Source organism: Elephas maximus, chromosome 4, assembly GCF_024166365.1.
Source record: "Elephas maximus indicus isolate mEleMax1 chromosome 4, mEleMax1 primary haplotype, whole genome shotgun sequence".
NCBI lineage: Eukaryota > Metazoa > Chordata > Mammalia > Proboscidea > Elephantidae > Elephas > Elephas maximus.
Window position 1 is genome coordinate 40,803,330 of NC_064822.1, and position 19,690 is coordinate 40,823,019.

Genomic DNA, 19,690 nt, shown 5'->3' on the forward strand with positions numbered 1-19,690 from the left:
ACTGCCGACCTTTTGGTTAGCAACCCAGTGCTTAACCACTGCACCACTAGAGCTCCTAAGAGTCCCATAGCTGGTTGTAAATGATATTTATTAAATACCTTCACAAAGTTTTCCAGGGACCAAAAAATGTAAAATTTAATTAGCAATTTGGTGATATTATGTTTAGCTAAAATTTGATAAAATTATGAGGTTTTGCTATAAGACAGACCTAAATATTTTAGAAGTTTGTACTTGTGGTTTTATATATATATTGTTTTTGTTGGAGGTATTTTTCTTAGCATCTGCTTCTCTCACCCCATAACATGTATTCTCCCACACAGTTTACTCATACTTCTTTATGCCTTCCTATTAAATATTCTTGTTTCCTATTGAGCTGACTATTTTCTAGAATACTACTGTCGTATCAATCCTATTTAAAATACCAAGATGAGAAATGACAAAGCATTATAAGATTTTTTAGTTGATGTAAATCTAAGGAATGTGGGGTGGTTAGAGAAGGTGGAGGTAGTGTTTATTGATTGAGTACCTTTTAGTTTTCAAATATGGTAGGCTCCTACTTCTTCCCCAGGGGAAGCCGGCCAACTTTCAGAATTCTAGCCATTGGGTAGCATGTGCTGGAGAGTTTCCTGCTTCTTCCTACATCACGAGGTTCCAAGTAGAGATTACCATCTCCTGTTCATAGTTCACTAGGAGCAATTTGTTCTCTAACCCACTGAGGAACAGCCTGCCCTGGGGGAATGACATTAGCTAGAACACTTTTATTACAGTTGTATTCATTTCCTTTTTTTTTTTTTTTCAGTGTCCACCTGATTTAATTAGCTCACTCTTCATCAGCATCTCTCTCCCCCCCATTGACCAGTCCTTTTCATGCCTGATGAGTTGTCTTCGGGGATGGTTCCTGTCCTGTGCCGTCAGAAGTTCTGGAGAGCATTGTCTCTGGGATTCCTCTAGTCGCAGTCACACCATTAGGTATGGTCTTTTTATGAGAATTTGGGGTCTGTATCCCATTGGTCTCCTGCTCCCTCAGGAGTTGTCTGTTGTGCTCCCTGACAGGGCAGACATCGATTGTGGCCGGGCACCAACTAGTTCTTCTGGTCTCAGGATAATGTAGGTCTCTGGTTCATGTGGCCCTTTCTATCTCTTGGGTTCTTAGTTGTCGTGTGACCTTGGTGTTCTTCCTTTGCCTTTGCTCCAGGTGGGTTGAGACCAATTGATGTATCTTAGATGGCCGCTTGTTGGCATTTAGGACCCCAGGCACCACAAGTCAAAGTGGGATGCAGAATGTTTTCATAATAGAATTATTTTGCCCATTGACTTAGAAGTCCCCTCAAACCAAGTTCCCCAGACCCCAGCCCCTGCTCCGCTGACCTTTGAAGCTTTCATTTTATCCCAGAAACCTCTTTGCTTTTAGTCCAGTCCAATTAGGCTGACCTTCCTTGTATTGAGTGTTGTCTTTCCCTTCACCCAAAGCAGTTCTTATCTACTGATTGATCAATAAAAAGCCCTCTCCCTCCTTCCCTCCCTCCCCCCTTTGTAACCACAAAAGTATGTGTTCTTCTCCGTTTTTTCTTTTTCTCAAGATCTTAGAATAGTGGTCTTATACAATATTTGTCCTTTTGCCTCTGACTCATTTCACTTAGCATAATGCCTTCCAGATTCCTCCATGTTATGAAATGTTTCACAGATTCGTCACTGTTCTTTATCGATGCATAATATTCCATTGTGTGAATATACCACAATTTATTTACCCATTCATCCGTTCACGGACATCTTGGTTGCTTCCAGCTTTTTGCTATTGTAAACAGAGCTGCAATAAACGTGGGTGTGCATATATCTGTTTGTGTGAAGGCTCTTGTATCTCTAGGGTATATTCCGAGGAGTGGGATTTCTGGGTTGTATGGTAGTTCTATTTCTAACTGTTTAAGATAATGCCAGATGGATTTCCAAAGTGGTTGTACCATTTTACAATCCCACCAGCAGTGTATGAGAGTTCCAACCTCTCCACAGCCTCTCCAACATTTATTATTTTGTGTTTTTTGGATTAATGCCAGTCTAGTTGGTGTGAGATGGAATCTCAGCCTAGTTTTAATTTGCATTTCTCTAATGGCTAATGATCGGGAGCATTTTCTCATGTATCTGTTGGCTGCCTGAATATCTTCTTTAGTGAAATGTGTGTTCATATCCTTTGCCCACTTCTTGATTGGGTTGTTTGTCTTTTTGTGGTTGAGTTTTGACAGAATCATGTAGATTTTAGAGATCAGGTGCTGGTCGGAGATGTCATAGCTGAAAATTCTTTCCCAGTCTGTAGGTGGTCTTTTTACTCTTTTGGTGAAGTCTTTAGATGAGCATAGGTGTTTGATTTTTAGGAGCTCCCAGTTATCTGGTTTCTCTTCATCATTTTTGGTAATATTTTGTATTCTGTTTATGCCCTGTATTAGGGCTCCTAGGGTTGTCCCTGTTTTTTCTTCCATGATCTTTACCGTTTTAGTCTTTATGTTTAGGTCTTTGATCCACTTGGAGTTAGTTTTTGTGCATGGTGTGAGGTATGGGTCCTGTTTCATTCTTTTGCAAATGGATATCCAGTTATGCCAGCACCATTTGTTAAAAAGACTATCTTTTCCCCAATTGACTGACACTGGTCCTTTGTCAAATATCAGCTGCTCATACATGGATGGATTTACATCTGGGTTCTCAATTCTGTTCCATTGGTCTATGTGCCTGTTGTTGTACCAGTACCAGGCTGTTTTGACTACTGTGGCTGTATAATAGGTTCTGAAATCAGGTAGAGTGAGGCCTCCCACTTTCTTCTTCTTTTTCAGTAATGCTTTGCTTATCCGGGGGTTCTTTCCCTTCCATATGAAATTAGTGATTTGTTTCTCTATCCCCTTAAAATATGACATTGGTATTTGGATTGGAAGTGCGTTATATGTATAGATGGCTTTTGGTAGTATAGACATTTTTACTATGTTAAGTCTTCCTATCCATGAGCAGGGTATGTTTTTCCACTTAAGTATGTCCTTTTGAATTTCTTGTAGCAGAGTTTTATAGTTTTCTTTGTATAGGTCTTTTACATCCTTGGTAAGATTTATTCCTAAGTATTTTATCTTCTTGGTGGCTACTGTGAATGGTATTGATTTGGTTATTTCCTCTTCGGTGTTCTTTTTGTTGATGTAGAGGAATCCAAGTGATTTTTGTATGTTTATTTTATAACCTGAGACTCTGCCAAACTCTTCTATTAGTTTCAGTAGTTTTCTGGAGGATTCCTTAGGGTTTTCCATGTATACGATCATGTCATCTGCAAATAGTGATAGCTTTACTTCCTCCTCGCCAATCTGGATACCCTTTATTTGTCTAGCCTAATTGCCCTGGCTAGGACTTCAAGTACGATGTTGAATAAGAGTGGTGATAAAGGGCATCCTTGTCTGGTTCCCGTTCTCAAGGGAAATGCTTTCAGGTTCTCTCCATCTAGAGTGATATTGGCTGTTGGTTTTGCATAGATGTCCTTTATTATGTTGAGGAATTTTCCTTCAATTCCTATTTTGGTAAGAGTTTTTATCATAAATGGGTGTTGAACTTTGTCAAATGCCTTTTCTGCATCAATTGATAAGATCATGTGGTTTTTGTCTTTTGTTTTATTTATGTGATGGATTACATTAATGGTTTTTCTGATATTAAACCAGCCTTGCATACCTGGTATAAATCCCACTTGATCAGGGTGAATTATTTTTTTGATGTGTTGCTGGATTCTATTGGCTAGAATTTTGTTGAGGATTTTTGCATCTATGTTCATGAAGGATATAGGTCTAAAATTTTCTTTTTTTTGTAATGTCTTTACCTGGTTTTGGTATCAGGGAGATGGTAGCTTCATAGAATGAGTTGGGTAGTATTCCGTCTTTTTCTATGCTTTGAAATACCTTCAATAGTAATGGTGTTAAGTCTTCTCTGAAGGTTTGGTAGAACTCTGCAGTGAAGCCGTCCGGGCCAGGACTTTTTTTTGTTGGAAGTTTTTTGATTACCATTTCAATCTCTTTTTTTGTTATGGGTCTATTTAGTTGTTCTACTTCTGAATGTGTTAGTTTAGGTAGGTATTGTTTTTCCAAGAATTTATCCATTTCTTCTAGGTGTTCAAATTTGTCAGAGTACAATTTTACGTAGTAATCTGATATGATTCTTTTAATTTCATTTGGCTCTGTTGTGATGTGGTCCTTCTCGTTTCTTATTCGGGTTATTTGTTTCCTTTCCTGTTTTTCTTTAGTCAGTCTAGCCAATGGTTTATCAATTTTGTTAATTTTTTCAAAGAACCAGCTTTTGGCTTTGTTAATTCTTTCAATTGTTTTTCTGTTGTCTAATTCATTTAGTTCAGCTCTAATTTCTATTATTTTTCTTCTGGTGCCTGAGGGGTTCTTTTGCTGCTCACTTTCTATTTGTTCAAGTTGTAGGGACAGTTCTCTGATTTTGGCTCTTTCTTCTTTTTGTATGTGTGCATTTATCGATATAAATTGGCCTCTGAGCACTGCTTTTGCTGTGTCCCAGAGGTTTTGATAGGAAGTATTTTCATTCTCGTTGCTTTCTAAGAATTTCCTTATTCCCTCCTTGATGTTTTCTATAACCCAGTCTTTTTTCAGGAGGGTATTGTTCATTTTCCAAGTATTTGATTTCTTTTCCCTAGTTTTTCTGTTATTGATTTCTAGCTTCATTGCCTTGTGGTCTGAGAAGATGCTTTGTAATATTTCGATGTTTTGGACTCTGCAAAGATTTGTTTTATGACCTAATATGTGGTCTATTCTAGAGAATGTTCCATGTGCACTAGAAAAGAAAGTATATTTTGCAGCAGTTGGGTGGAGAGTTCTGTATAAGTCAATGAGGTCAAGTTGGTTGATTGTTGTAAGTAGGTCTTCCGTGTCTCTATTGAGCTTCTTACTGGATGTCCTGTCCTTCTCCGAAAGTGGTGTGTTGAAGTCTCCTACTACAAATGTGGGGGTGTCTATCTCACTTTTCAGTTCTGTTAAAATTTGATTTATGTATCTTGCAGCCCTGTCATTGGGTGCGTAAATATTTAATATGGTTATGTTTTCCTGATCAATTGTCCCTTTTATCATTATATAGTGTCCTTCTTTATCCTTTGTGGCAGATTTAAGTCTAAAGTCTATTTTGTCAGAAATTAATATTGCTACTCCTCTTCTTTTTTGCTTATTATTTGCTTGATATATTTTCTTCCATCCTTTGAGTTTTAGTTTGTTTGTGTCTCTAAGTCTAAGGTGTGTCTCTTGTAGGCAGCATATAGATGGATCGTGTTTCTTTATCCAGTCTGTGACTCTCTGTCTCTTTATTGGTGCATTTAGTCCATTTGCATTCAGCGTAATTATAGATAAATAAGTTTTTAGTGCTATCATTTTGATGCCTTTTCATGTGTGTTGTTGGCCATTTCATTTTTCCACATGCTTTTTTGTGCTGAGATGTTTTTCTTAGTAGCTTGTGAGATCCTCATTTTCATAATGTTTAACTTTATGTTTGTTGAGTCGTTAACGTTTTTCTTGGCTTTTTTCTTGAGTTATGGAATTGATATTCCTTTTTGTGGTTACCTTATTATTTACCCCTATTTTTCTAAGTAAAAACCTAACTTGTATTGTTCTATATCGCCTTGTATCACTCTCCATCTGGCAGTTCAATGCCTCCTATATTTAGTCCCTCTTTTTGATTATTGTGATCGTTTATCTATTGATTTCCATGATTTCCTGTTATGTGTATTATTTTGTTTATTTATTTATTTTTTAGAATTAATCTTAATTTGTTTGTTTTTGTGCTTTCCCTATTTGAGTTGCGTTGATATCAGGACGTTCTGTTTTGTGACCTTGTATTGTGCTGGTAACTGATATTATTGGTCATCAGGGCAAACAATCTCCTTTAGCATTTCTTGCAGTCTTGGTTTAGTTTTTGCAAATTCTCTAAACTTGTGTTTATCTGTAAATATGTTAATTTCTCCTTCATATTTCAGAGAGAGTTTTGCTGGATATATGATCCTTGGTTGGCAGTTTTTCTCGTTCAGTGCTCTGTATACGTCGTCCCATTCCCTTCTTGCCTGCATGGTTTCTGCTGAGTAGTCTGAACTTATTCTTATTGATTCTCCCTTGAAGGAAACCTTTCTTTTCTCCCTGGCTGCTTTTAAAATTTTCTGTTTATCTTTGGTTTGGGCGAGTTTGATGATAATATGTCTTGGTGTTTTTCTTTTTGGATCAGTCTTAAATGGGGTTCGATGAGCATCTTGGGTAGATATCCTTTCGTCTTTCATGATGTCAGGGAAGTTTTCTGTCAGGAGTTCTTCAACTATTTTCTCTGTGTTTTCTGTCCCCCCTCCCTGTTCTGGGACTCCAATCACCCTCAGGTTATCCTTCTTGGTAGAGTCCCACATGATTCTTAGGGTTTCTTCATTTTTTTTAATTCTTTTATCTGATTTTTTTTCAGCTATGTTGGTGTTGATTCCCTGGTCCTCCAGAAGTCCCAGTCTACATTCTAATTGCTCGAGTCTGCTCCTCTGACTTTCTATTGCATTGTCTAATTCTGTAATTTTATTGTTAATCTTTTGGATTTCTACATGCTGTCTCTCTATGGATTCTTGCAACTTATTAATTTTTCCAGTATGTTCTTGAATAATCTTTTTGAGTTCTTCAACAGTTTTATCAGTGTGTTCCTTGGCTTTTTCTGCAGTTATCCTAATTTCATTTGTGATATCTTTAAGCATTCTGTAAATTAGTTTTTTATATTCTGTATCTGATAATTCCAGGATTGTATCTTCATTTGGGAAAGATTTTGATTCTTTTGTTTGGGGGGTTGGAGAAGCTGTCATGGTCTGTTTCTTTATGTGGTTTGATATGGACTGCTGTCTCCGAGCCATCACTGGGAAACTAGATTTTCCAGGTAATCAGCTAAAAAAAATGCAGTCAGATCCCTATCTGAATTCTCCCTCTGGCTCAGGGTATTCGGATGTTAATGGAGCCGATTGGGGAGGGTGGGGGAGGAATCAGAGAGCTAGGAGTGTAGCACCACAGAATATAGAGCTGATCCCCGCGTTCACGTTCCGCCCCCGTCTGCCAAAATCCCAGAGGGACAGCTCCCCGGCTGGGACACTACTCTCCCCGCCCCGAGACCAGTCACTTCCTCCCGGGGACTTCTCCCTCCGGTGCGCCACGCCGCATGCGCGAACGGGGTGGGCGTCTCCCGCACGAACGTGTGGGCCCCGCCCCAGGGTCGCTTTAGGGAAATATAGCTGATCCCCCCGCTCGCGCCACGCCCGCTTCCTACCAAACTCCTGGCTGGACAGCTCCCCAGCTGGGATGCTGCTCTCCCCGCTCCAAGATCAGTCACTGCCTTCCGGGTGCTTCTCCCTCCGGCTGCGCCGCTATGCCACCCGCGCCAACCAGCTAGACTCCCTCCCGGGATGGGTTCGGGGGGGGTAGGCCTGGGCCCCTTGTCTGTGCCGTCTGCCCCCCTGGGCTCTGCCCCAGATTGGGCTCCGAAGGTCACCTGCCTGGTACGCTGGCTCCTAGTTCTGGAAACGGTCGCTGTCTGCCCGTTTTTGTTCATTTTCCGTCTCTAAGTCTGTGTTTGTTGTTCAGAGTTCGTAGATTGTTATGTATGTGATCGATTCCCTTGTTTTTCCGAGTCTTTGTTGCAAGAGGGATCCGTGGTAGCGTCCACCTAGTCCGCCATCTTGGCCCCGCCTCGTCTGTATTCATTTCCTTTTACAGCTGTATCAAATTGCCATAAACCAAGCAGCTTAAAATAACATAAATTTATTATCTTACAGTTCTGGAGATCGGAAGTCCAAAATCAGTTTCCTTGGGCTGAAATTAAGGGGTCCAACACTCTTGTGTTCCTTCTGGAGAGAGAGCCCTGTTTCCTTGCCTTTTCCAGCTCCTAGAGGCTGCCTGCATTCCTTGGCCCATTCCCCCTCCATCCGCAAAACCGGCTGTGTAGCATCTTCTCTCCTTTCTCACCTCTGCTTCTGTCCTTTCATCTTTGCTCTCTCTGACTATGATCCTCCAGCCTCCATTTTATAAAGACCCTTGTGATTACATTGAGCTCACCTGGAAAATCCAAGATAATCTTTCCATCTCAAGATCCTTAACCTGATCCCATGTGTAATGTCCCTTTTACCATGTGAAGTAACATATTCATGTTGTTGCTAGCTGCCATTGAGTTGGCTCCTGACTTATGGTGACCTCACGTACAACAGAACAAAATGCTACGCCGTCTTGTGCGATCCCCCCGATTGGGTGTAGGATGAGATCATTGTGATCCATGGGTTTTTATTGGCTGATTTTGAACAATAGATGGGTAGGCCTTTCTCCCTACTCCACCTTAGCCTGAAGTCTCACCAAAACCTACTAAACATCAGCAGCATACAAGACTCCAAGGCAGGAGGGTGGCTTCACATGAGGTGCATTGGCCAGGAATCAAACCCAGGTCTTCCATGGAAGGAGAGAATTTTACCATTGAACCACTAATGCCTTTAACATATCTATAAGTTCTGGAGATTAGAACTTGAACATTATTGGGGGGGACATTTTCAGTCTTTCACAATGGTTTCTCTTTTCTAAAGGTGATAACAAAACTGGTGGAAAAAAAAACCTGTTTGTTCATTCTCTCTCAGCATCAGAAGATCTGATCCTAGAAGGAAGGGTGGGGTGGAAGGTGTTGGAAAGAATAAATGTAGTGATACACTCTGGGCCCTAGTTGTAACTCTCCCACTGATGTTAAGGGATCAGAAAAGTTCCTCTGTGTTTCCTGCACAGACCGCGGATACAGGCATGATTGGTGGATTTTTTATCATCATTGGAATGTACATCAATCCCATTCTTCCTTCTTCAGGGAAAAATCATGGTTTAAAATAAAGGTGATGCAAAAGTCGTGCCTACTATTTTCTAAAACTTAAGGATGAATCATTTTAATTATTTTCAAATGTGTTTCTCTATAATAAATCATTTAGAGAACCCCTAACCTTCCATGCCCTCTCCAAAAAAATCATGCAAGTTGGTTAATATTTTTTTTTTAAAAAAAAAGAACTCATTAGGTTTCTTTTTTATCAAATTTTGGCTGACTTCCTTAAGACTGAGAATTCATTTTTGGGAGTTGAATACATTCTAGCCTAAATTGTAACATGTCTAAGGGGCCCTGGTAGCACAGTGGTTAAGTGCTCAGCAGCTATCTGAAGGTTGGTGGTTCATATCCATCAGGCTCTCTGCAGGAGAAAGAAGTGGCAGTCTGCTTCTGTAAAGATTACAGGCTTAAACCCTATGCGGCAGTTCTACTCTGTTCTATAGGGTCACTATGAGTCAGCATCAACTTGACAGCAATGAGTAATAGGTAAGGGGACAATCGGTAGTCTCAAAAGCTGGTACAATGACTCCAACTGCATGCATTTAGCAGATTACTTGTTCCAGTCCTTTTCTAGAAACAAATGCACCACAAGGCCAATGAGCTTATAACAGCTGCAAATCATTTGGATCTTTAAAATCTGAGAAAAGAACTGTTCCCATTGGTTCTAATAAGCAGTTGAAAAGTAGGAAACACTAAAGGGCTTTACTTACATACATTTTAAAATTCCTCATGTCAAAAGAAACCTCTCCTGCCTTTAATATAAACAAGGGACAAAATTAAATGCAAAAGAGTCTGCTAATGTGAGATTGAGATTCTCAGAGGAACATCAATTTTCCTGCATTCCACACATTCTGAATATTAAGGTATCACGTTTCAGAAACTAGCTAGTTCAGGGAAACACAGTATTTGAAGTATAATGGATACAAATGAAAGGAATGACAGCAAGTCTCACTTTTTTGGTATGGATGACCACAGTGGAATCAACTCTTGACTAAAAAAAAAGAAAGAAAGAAATCAGGGTTTAATCAGTCAGAGTTAGCGCTATCTTTGTCTCTTTTGTTTCCCCCTTCCGTTCTTGTAGTCCCTTCCACTAAACGACCTTTAGGCTCAGGGAGAAGAAATACAACGGGAGCAGGCAATTTGGCTTCCAATTTGTTGCTCTATTAGCAGTTTGGATGTGGATGCAGGGCCAGATTGAAATTGCCATCCATCAATATCACCCATCTCTTGTTTCTTGAGTAAGTTACCATGAAAATGAGGCTCTTATGCTTTCACTCTTGAATAGTTTCCCTTTTCCCAGGCCCACAAATGATCGGTAAAGATGATTTCCTCTACAACCATTTGAATTTTTAAAAATTACATTTTTTTTTTATTCTAAAGAAAGGTTGTGTACGTAAAGGAAAGAGGGTGGAGATAAATTCAGTGGACAAGTTACCAATTGTGGAAACAGGTGGATATTGTATAAAATAATGCACACATTCTGACTTGCCCACCCTTTGCAGATTTTGAGAAATGTACAGAGAATTTGCAGTGAAGATGTTGTTGAATAACAATAGCAACACTTTCTATTTCTATAGCACCTTTTCTTCAGAGAGTTCAGAATGCTTTGTAAACAGTATCTCATTAATCTTCACAACTTCCCTATATGGAAGGTGGTTTCAGCTATCATTACTCACATCTTTATCAACAAAGAAACGGATGCCTGCAGAGTGGCTAAGCAACTTGTCCAAGGTCACCTAGAGAGTGAGTGACAAAGCCAAGAATAAAACTTGGGGCTCTGACCTTCCAGTTTAGTATTCTCTCCAGGAGGTCACATTGAAGGAAGAATAGCTTCTTACATGCATATTCATAAATCCCTCAAGAAAAATCTACCATTTCTCTATATTTTTATGAGCCAAACTTTTATGCTAATTGGTGAAACCGAAAGTAGGTAGTGATGGAAGAATACTGAAATTGTGTTATGATAGCACACAGACCTCAGTCTCTAAGCCTCAGTAATCACCTAGATTACTAGCAGTTGACTGCACACAACATATTAGGCCAACCAGGTAAAAGAGCTCAGAGACACAGGATGTAAAGGTCCTGCTTGAAATGACTAAACTCTCAACCCCCTTGGAAGTAGATTGACAGTACCCATTAGGATAAACTGCCACTATTTGGTTCAACAAACAGTTACTATTTATCACTTATTGTGTGCCAGGCATGTGCTGGAGGCTGTATACCTGTCTTCCAGTAGGTTATGGTCTAGCGAGAAAATGTGGAACTAGGTGCATACACTCCCATAGCAAAGAAAGATTCATGGTTAACTCTGCCTGGGGTCATTAGGGAAGTGGGTAAACTCTCCAGAAGCTCTCGCCCAAACTAGGTCCTTTGATTCAAACATGGTGTATCCCTTTTCCTGGACCTCTTTTCCACTTCTTTTTGTATGGCAGGTATGTTCCAATATTCAGCAATCAATTTAAATGCACCTACCCAGGAGAGATCTCTAACTGGAGTCCTTCTTGTTGTTTTAATTACAGAATTTTCTTCATTTCTTTTATAGGCTTCATCTCAGCTCTTGTAATATCACTGTTTACTAGTTTACTCTCCGTTTCCTTCTCTAAAATGTAAGTTCCACAGAAGCAGGGACAGTAATTATTAAACAGTGTGCACTCAGAGAACTGTTGATGACCGAATGGATGATACCACTTAGCTGCTGTTTTCTCCTCTCTAAAATAAGGATAACAATACCAACTTCTTAGCATTGTTGTGAGGATTAAGTGCCCACGTATACATAACACTGCATAGCACCATACCAAGCACATAGGTTCAATAAATGGTATGCTAAAGGGGGCATTAGGTGTCTATGGACTAAATGATTTGGAATTTATTGATTATTTCACCTAATGCCATTTCAGTAGAGTGATAGGAGCAGAACTGAGGAAAGGGGATTAATGAATGTAGACTACCTTTTTAGAAGTATAATTGTGAAAAGGAAAGAGGTTTAATCTAGAAAGACACATAGGGTTGTAGGGAGTGTGGTGTCTGTGTATGTGTGTAGGCGGGTGTATGATTTGTTCACGTTATAAGAGATTGAAAAATATAGGAAAAGAGAGTCAGAATTGAAGAAAGATGGTATCAACAAAGCATGAGAAGATGACATCCAGAGTTCATATGGAGAAATTAATTTTGGATAGAAAAGGGGACATCTCTTATGAGATAGCAGAGACTCATGCTAAGATGGATATAGATGTAACAATAGAAATTATTTTTATACTGAACATTTATTGAACACTCACTAATTGGGAAACACTGTGCTAAGGTATATATATACATATATGGAAACCCTGGTGGTGTATACGAAAACCCTGGTGGTGTAGTGGTTAAGAGCCATGGCTGCTAACTGAAAGGTCGGCAGTTCAAATCTACCAGGCACTCCTTGGAAACCCTATGGGGCAGTCCTACTCTGTCCTACAAGATCGCTATGAGTTGAAATTGGCTCAACGGCAATGGGTTTATACATACATACATACATATATATATATATATATATATATATATATATATATGAAGAAGGACAGGGAATCAGGATTGGAGGAAGGCTCATTAACAACTTGTGTTATGCAGATGACACAATCTTGCTTGCTGAAAGTGAAGAGGACTTGAAGAGTTTACTGATGAAGATCAAAGACCACAGCCTTCAGTATGGATTGCACCTCTACATAAAGAAAACAAAAATCCTCACAACAGGACCAATAAACAACATCATGATAAATGGAAAAAGATTGAAGTTGTCAAGGATGTCATTTTACTTGGATCCATAATCAATGCCACAGAAGCTGCTGTCAACAAATCAAACGCATTGCATTTGGCAAATCTGCTGGAAAAGACCTTTTCAAAATGTTAAAAAGCAAAGATGTCACTTTAAGGACTAAGGTGCACCTGACCCAAGCCATGGTGTTTTTTAACCCATTGCTGTTGAGTCGATTTCAAGTCATAATGACCATATAGGACAGAATAGACTTGCCCCATAGGGTTTCCAAAGTGGATTTGAACTGCCGGCCTTTTTGGTTAACAGCCAAGCTCTTAAACACTGTGCCACCAGGGCTCCATATACGTACATCTATTGGTTTTTATGATAATCTTGACAGTAAGTACTATTATTTTTGCTAATTGTAGGTGAGGAAACCAAGTGTTAGAGACCTGAAGGACATACAATTAACCAGTGATATAAATAGGCTTAACCCCTTCCATGACCCAGCTCTAAATTGCTTACCATAAAGATAAACTGGTTGGGGCAGGTCCTAAACTGTGAGGATTGAGTCCAATAATCTCTAGTTTCTTTTGGAGGAAAGAGGTCATTTTCTGGAAGTGTATGAATATGTGGGAGGATACTCTCACAAAATATCATGGAAGCTTGGGAAGAATGGTAAACGTTTGACATAATGACTATGGAATTACCATCAGTCTTTAGCCACCAGAAGTCTATTTATTTCTGGCGTCACCAATCTTCTCAGCAGCATGAGCAACCCCAACATTATAAAAAGTAGGCAAATGGTTGGCTTGACTCATGTTTGGACAGTTACTGCTGAAAAGTAAGGGAGAAAAAGGATTGATGATGTTAATAAAAATGTTGATTAATCATTAAATCTAGATTGGAGAGGTAAATATTTGAAGCCAGAAGGAGGCTGATATGTTTAGAGAGGAAAAAGGAAATTAATGAGGAGTCAAAAGACTAGAAAAAAATAAGATCAGAACAGGAATAAGGTAGTGGAAAAAAAAAAGTCTAAGTTCATAATTTTAGTAATATAAGAAAAAGTGAATGATGACAAGACTCAGGGGAGGTTGTTGAAGCCACGTAAGGGTGGGGATCTCTAAACAACAGAAGGTAGAGTTGCCTTGAGAAACCGCATTAAAAGACATGGTCTTCAATGATCTTATACACAGAAAACCCTAAGGGATCCTCCAGAAAACTACTGAAAGTAATAGAAGAGTTCAGCAGAGTATCGGGATACACGATAAACATACAAAAATCAGTTGGATTCCTCTACACGAACAAAAGGAACATCGAAGAGGAAATCACCAAATCAATGCCATTTACAATAGTGCCCAAGAAGGTAAAATACTTCGGAATAAATCTTACCAGAGATGTAAAAGACTTATACAAAGAAGACTACCATACACTTTGGGAAGAAACCAAAAGAGACTTACATAAGTGGAAAAACATACCTTGCTCATGGATGGAAGACTTTTCATAACAAAAATGTCTATTCTACCAAAAGTGACCAATACATTTAATGCAATTCCAATCTAAATCCCAAAGACATTCTTTAATGAGATGGAGAAACAAATCACCAACTTCATATGGAAGGGAAAGAGGCCCCGGATAAATAAGGCATTACTGAAAAAGAAGAACAAAGTGGGAGGCCTTATTTTACCTGATTTTAGAACCTGTTATACTGACACAGTAGTCAAAACAGCCTGGTACTGGTACAACAACAGATACATAGACCAATGGAACAGAATTGAGAATCCAGACATAAATCCATCCACATATGAGCAGCTGATATTTGACAAAGGCCCCAAAAAGTTAAATGAGGAAAAGACAGTCTTTTTAACAAATGGTGCTGGCATAACTGGATATCCATCTGCAAAAAAATGAAACAAGACCCATACCTTACTCCATGCACAAAAACAAGCTCAAAATGGATCAAAGACCTAAACATAAAATCTAAAACAATAAAGATCATGGAAGAAAAAATAGGGACTTTAGGAATCCTAATATTTGGCGTAAATAGTATACAAAAGATTATTAAGAATGCAGAAGAAAAACTAGATAACTGAGAGCTCCTAAAACACCTATGCTCATCCAAAGACTTCATCAAAAGAGTAAAAAGACTACTTACAGACTGGGAAGAAGCTTTTAGCTATGACATTTATGATCGGTGCCTGATCTCTAAAATCTACATGATACTGCAAAAACTCAACTACAAAAAGGCAAATAACCCAATTAAAAAATGAGCAAAAGATATGAAGAGATGCTTCACTAAAGAAGACATACAGGTGGCTAACAGATACATGAGGAAATGTTCACGGTAATTAGCCATTAGAGAAATGCAGATCAAAACTACAATGAGATTTCATCTCACTCCAACAAGGCTGGCAGTAATCCAAAGAACACAAAATAATAAATGTTGGAGAGGCTGTGGAGAGACTGGAACACTTCTACACTGCTGGTGGGAATGTAAAATGGTACAACCACTTTGGAAATCGATTTGGTGCTTCCTTAAAAAGCTAGAAATAGAACTACCATACGATCCAGCAATCCCACTCCTTGGAATACATCCTAGAGAAATAAGAGCCTTTACAAGAACAGATATATGCACACCCATGTTTATTGCAGCACTGTTTACAATAGCAAAAAGATGGAAGCAACCAAGGTGCCCATCAATGGATGAATGGATAAATAAATTATGGTATATTCACACAATGGAATACTACCCATCGATAAAGAACAGTGAGGAATCTGTGAAACATTTCATAGCATGGAGGAACCTGGAAGGCATTATGCTGAGTGAAATAAGTCAGCTGCAAAAGGACAAATATTGTATAAGACCACTATTATAAGAACTTGAGAAATAGTTTAAACTGAGAAGAAAACATTCTTTTGTGGTTACGAGAGGGGGGAGGGAGGGAGGGTAGGAGGGGGTATTCACTACTAGATAGTAGATAAGAACTACTTTAGGTGAAGGGAAAGACAACACACAGCACATGGGGGTCAGCACAACTGGACTAAACCAAAAGCAAAGAAGTTTCCTGAATAAACTGAATGCTTCGAAGGCCACTATAGCAGGGGCAGGGGTTTGGGGACCATGGTTTCAGGGGACATTTAAGTCAATTGGCATAATAAAAATCTATCAAGAAAACATTCTGCATCCCACTTTGAAGAGTGGTGTCTGGGGTCTTAAACGCTAGCCAGCAGCCATCTAAGATGCAACAATTGGTCTCAACCCACATGGATCAAGGAAGAATGAAGAACACCAAGGATATGAGGTAATTAATTAGGAGCCCAAGAGAAAGGAAGGGTCACGTGAACCACAGACTACATCATCCTGAGACCAGAAGAACTAGATGGTGCCCAGCTACAACAAATGACTGCCCTGACAGAGAACACAACAGAGAATACCTGAGGGAGCAGGAAAGCAGTGGGATGCAGACCTCAAATTCTCATAAAAAAACCAGACTTAATGGTCTGACTGAGACTAGAAGGACCCCAGTGGTCATGGCCCCCAGACCTGTTGGCCCAGGACAGGAATCATTCCTGAAGCCAACTGTTCAGATATGGAGTGGACTGGACAGTGGGTTGGAGTGGGATGCCGGTGAGGAGTGAGCTTTTTGAATCAGGTGGACACTTGACTATGTTGGCATCTCCTGCCTGGAGGGTAGATGAGAGGGTAGAGGGGGTTAGAAGCTGGCAAAATGGACACGAAAAGAGAGAGTGGAGGGAGAGAGCGGGCTGTTTCATTAGGGGGAGAGTAATTGGGAGTATGTAGCAAGGTGTATATAAGTTTTTGTGTGAGAGACTGACTTGATTTGTAAACTTTCACTTAAAGCACAATAAAAATTATTTTAAAAAAGGCATGGACTTCATGATGCATATGCATAAGGTCTGTGACTATAAAGGGCGATTTTCTAGTGGAGAGGACTTTATATGGCTCTCTGATGTGCCTGAACACGTGCTGGAATTCCACAAAGGAAGCTAGTGCATTGGCTGTGTTGGTAGTTTTCTAATGTTAAATAACCATAAGGAAGCCCCTTTTCTTTATCTCTGACACTAGTTGGCATTCTCTTAAAACAATCCGCAATTTCTGCCAAAATATGTTCAGGAAATATGAGCTGCTGAAGCTTGTGACCCCTTTAGATAACCACAAACCAAATCATGGAATACAGTTCAGCTGAGTAATAAAATATAATCAGATTGGCAGGCGGCATTAGAGTGGGCCATGCCCATACAGATCTGCTTTTAACCCAGTTTAACAAGTTGCTCTCAAGTTATTTATTCCACCTGTCAACATTCCTATTGTGGAAATGACAGCCATCAAATCTCTTTTAGATCTTAATCCTATTCTTTCTCTCCCGCCTCAGGTAGCAGAAAGCTTCCTATAAGCAATATCCTTTTTTAGTCAGCTAAGTGATTTGTTTGACATTGATCATTTGCTTGAAGGAATAGCCATCAGCTTAAAAAAAAAAAAAATGTAATATTCCCATCATTAGCCATGTAGTAAATTCAAAATAAATATCTGCAACCAAAATTACTTTGAAATCTTATAAGGCCTGGATTAGTGTAGGTAGCTGTCCGACCAGCAGTAATCTTCCATCCTACTCCAAACTGTATAATAAATTGTCAGTCTTAGCTGCAGCATCACTGCCAAGTACCCTCAGACTGAGTTTCATGTTTCATTCTCTACCTTGTTCTGAACAGAGTTTTCATGCTAATAAGACCAAGTAAGGTCAGTGGTGAAGAGGAGATGACCTTCAATCTGAATCCTCATAAGACTTCATAACAACAAAAAATTAGGAATTACTAAATGTATTCACAAAGAAAAATGGTAACAAATCATAGAAAATCAATAGTTGGTCTGGGTCATCCCTAAACAGATCTGATTTTAGGATTAACCGAATGTCTTTCATAACTTGGTTTGCCTTTTTATAAAAACTTATTGAGTAATTTCTCTGTGCCATATATTATTCTTCGTATTTTTATTTCTCTCTGTGTGTTGCGTGTGTAAATATATGTGATACATATATTATTATCTCTATTTTACAAACAAGGAAAGTGAAGCTTGAGGAATTGAAGTACTTTTCCCCAGAATTAGTAAATGGTAGATCCAGAATTTGAAGCTAGGTAGTTGGGCCCTAGGGTCTGAACTTGTAAATGTGTTGCTATTCTACCCATGTATGCCCCGTTATAAAATTGGAAAGTCTGCTGCTCAAGGGTTTCTGAACCCTAACAAGGAGAATTTTGGGTAATCAAGTTACTAAAATTGAAAACTAAAAAATGATAAAAAGAGAATCGGGCTTCTGAATAAGTTGTATACGTTCAAAAAAGACCATCGTTTCTGCTGTAACAAGAAGAAAACACTGGTTAGATCAAAAAATAATAATAATTTTTTAAAATTTCTTTAGAAGCATTGAAAGGCTGTTGTTGCACAGATATCTAAATAAACAAAATTCTGGAGTGAGACAAGTCTTTCATTGGTGAGCAGGGACAAGTGGCTGCTCCCATTTAGTTGCTGGGGCATTTGTAAAAGTTCAGAGCATGAGCATGAGGAGACGTGAGCCTTCCAATGCAGGAGAGCTCTTTAGTGACAAGAAGAAACCAATTAGAATTTTAACAACAACCCATAGCCTAGTGTGGTAGATTAGGAAATGTGGATGCTTTAAATTTTTAGCTAGTTTTCTTCACCAACCAAGTCTCCCTTAGGTTAGCAACCGTGTAAGAAACTAGAAGCAGTGTGGAAAGAAGACAGAGACAGAGAGAGGTCTCCTGGTCTCACTGTGCTTAGAGGGAGAAGTGATTCCACTCTTGAGCCATGTGAAATAAGAGGTGAACTGAATCAATCTATCCCTGACACAGTACAACTCCATATCAGATCAGATATAGCCCATCAGGTAGATGGCTTACAAAGAAAAACAAAAACCTTTTCCGGGAGTAAAATAATATCTACTTCTGTTCTTTTATACACAACAGCAAACAATAAAAAATTATGAGGCATGCAAAGAGAGAAAAACGTATGACCCGTGAATCAAAAAAGAAAGCAGGAAGAAAGAGCAAGCCCATAGGTAACGAAGGATAACAGGACATTAAAATAACAACTGCTACTATGATAAGAAAAAAAAATTAGAAGATAAGCTGAGCAAAATGAGTGAAATATTGTGTAATTTCAACCAAGAAATGGAAACTAATTTTTAAAAATTATAGAACAAAAAAATGCAATACATGAAATGAATTCACCAAATACAGCAACAGCAGACTGAAGACCACAGGATTTGTGAAGTGTTCAATGAGAATTATCTGTAGCACAGAGAAAAAAATGAATCTAGAAACACAAAAAGGGCGCATCAGAGATCTGTAGAACGGTATAACATGGTCTTATATACACAAAAAAAAAAAAAAAAAAGAAAATTTTTCTTTTTTTTTTGTTATATACATGTAATTGCAATCTCTGAAAAAAGGAGAATAAAATGTGGAAAGAGCAATATTGGAAAACATAAAGGTCAATAAATTTCCAAAATTGTTGAAACACATCAACCACCAGATCAAAAAAAACTCAGTAACTTCAAGCAGAATAAACACAAAGAAAAAACATCCAAGCGTATCATAGTCAAACAGCTGAAAACCGAAGGTAAGGAGAACTCTCAAGAAGTCAGAGAAAAAAAGACACATTAAATTCAGAAAACAGAAGTAAGATTGACAGTTGATCTTACTTGGACAACGAGCCTACATGAAATCACAGATTTGAAGGAAGAAAAGAAGAGCGATAGAAAGGGTAGGTGAATATGAAATACTTCTTTTCTAAATTTTTAAAGTCTACTGAAAAATAAAAATGTATTATGGGGTGTTTGGTATAGATAAAAGTAAAATATATGTCAACAATATCACAAAAGGTTTGTGGGAGGTAAATGGACATATACGGTCATAAGGCTCTTTGTTTATTAAACTGTATCTTATTAATTCAAGGTGGACTTTGATAAATTAAGGATACATTTTGCAATATCTAGAGTAACCACTAAAAAATACGAATGTAAAAACTAAACAGAGAAGATAAAAAAG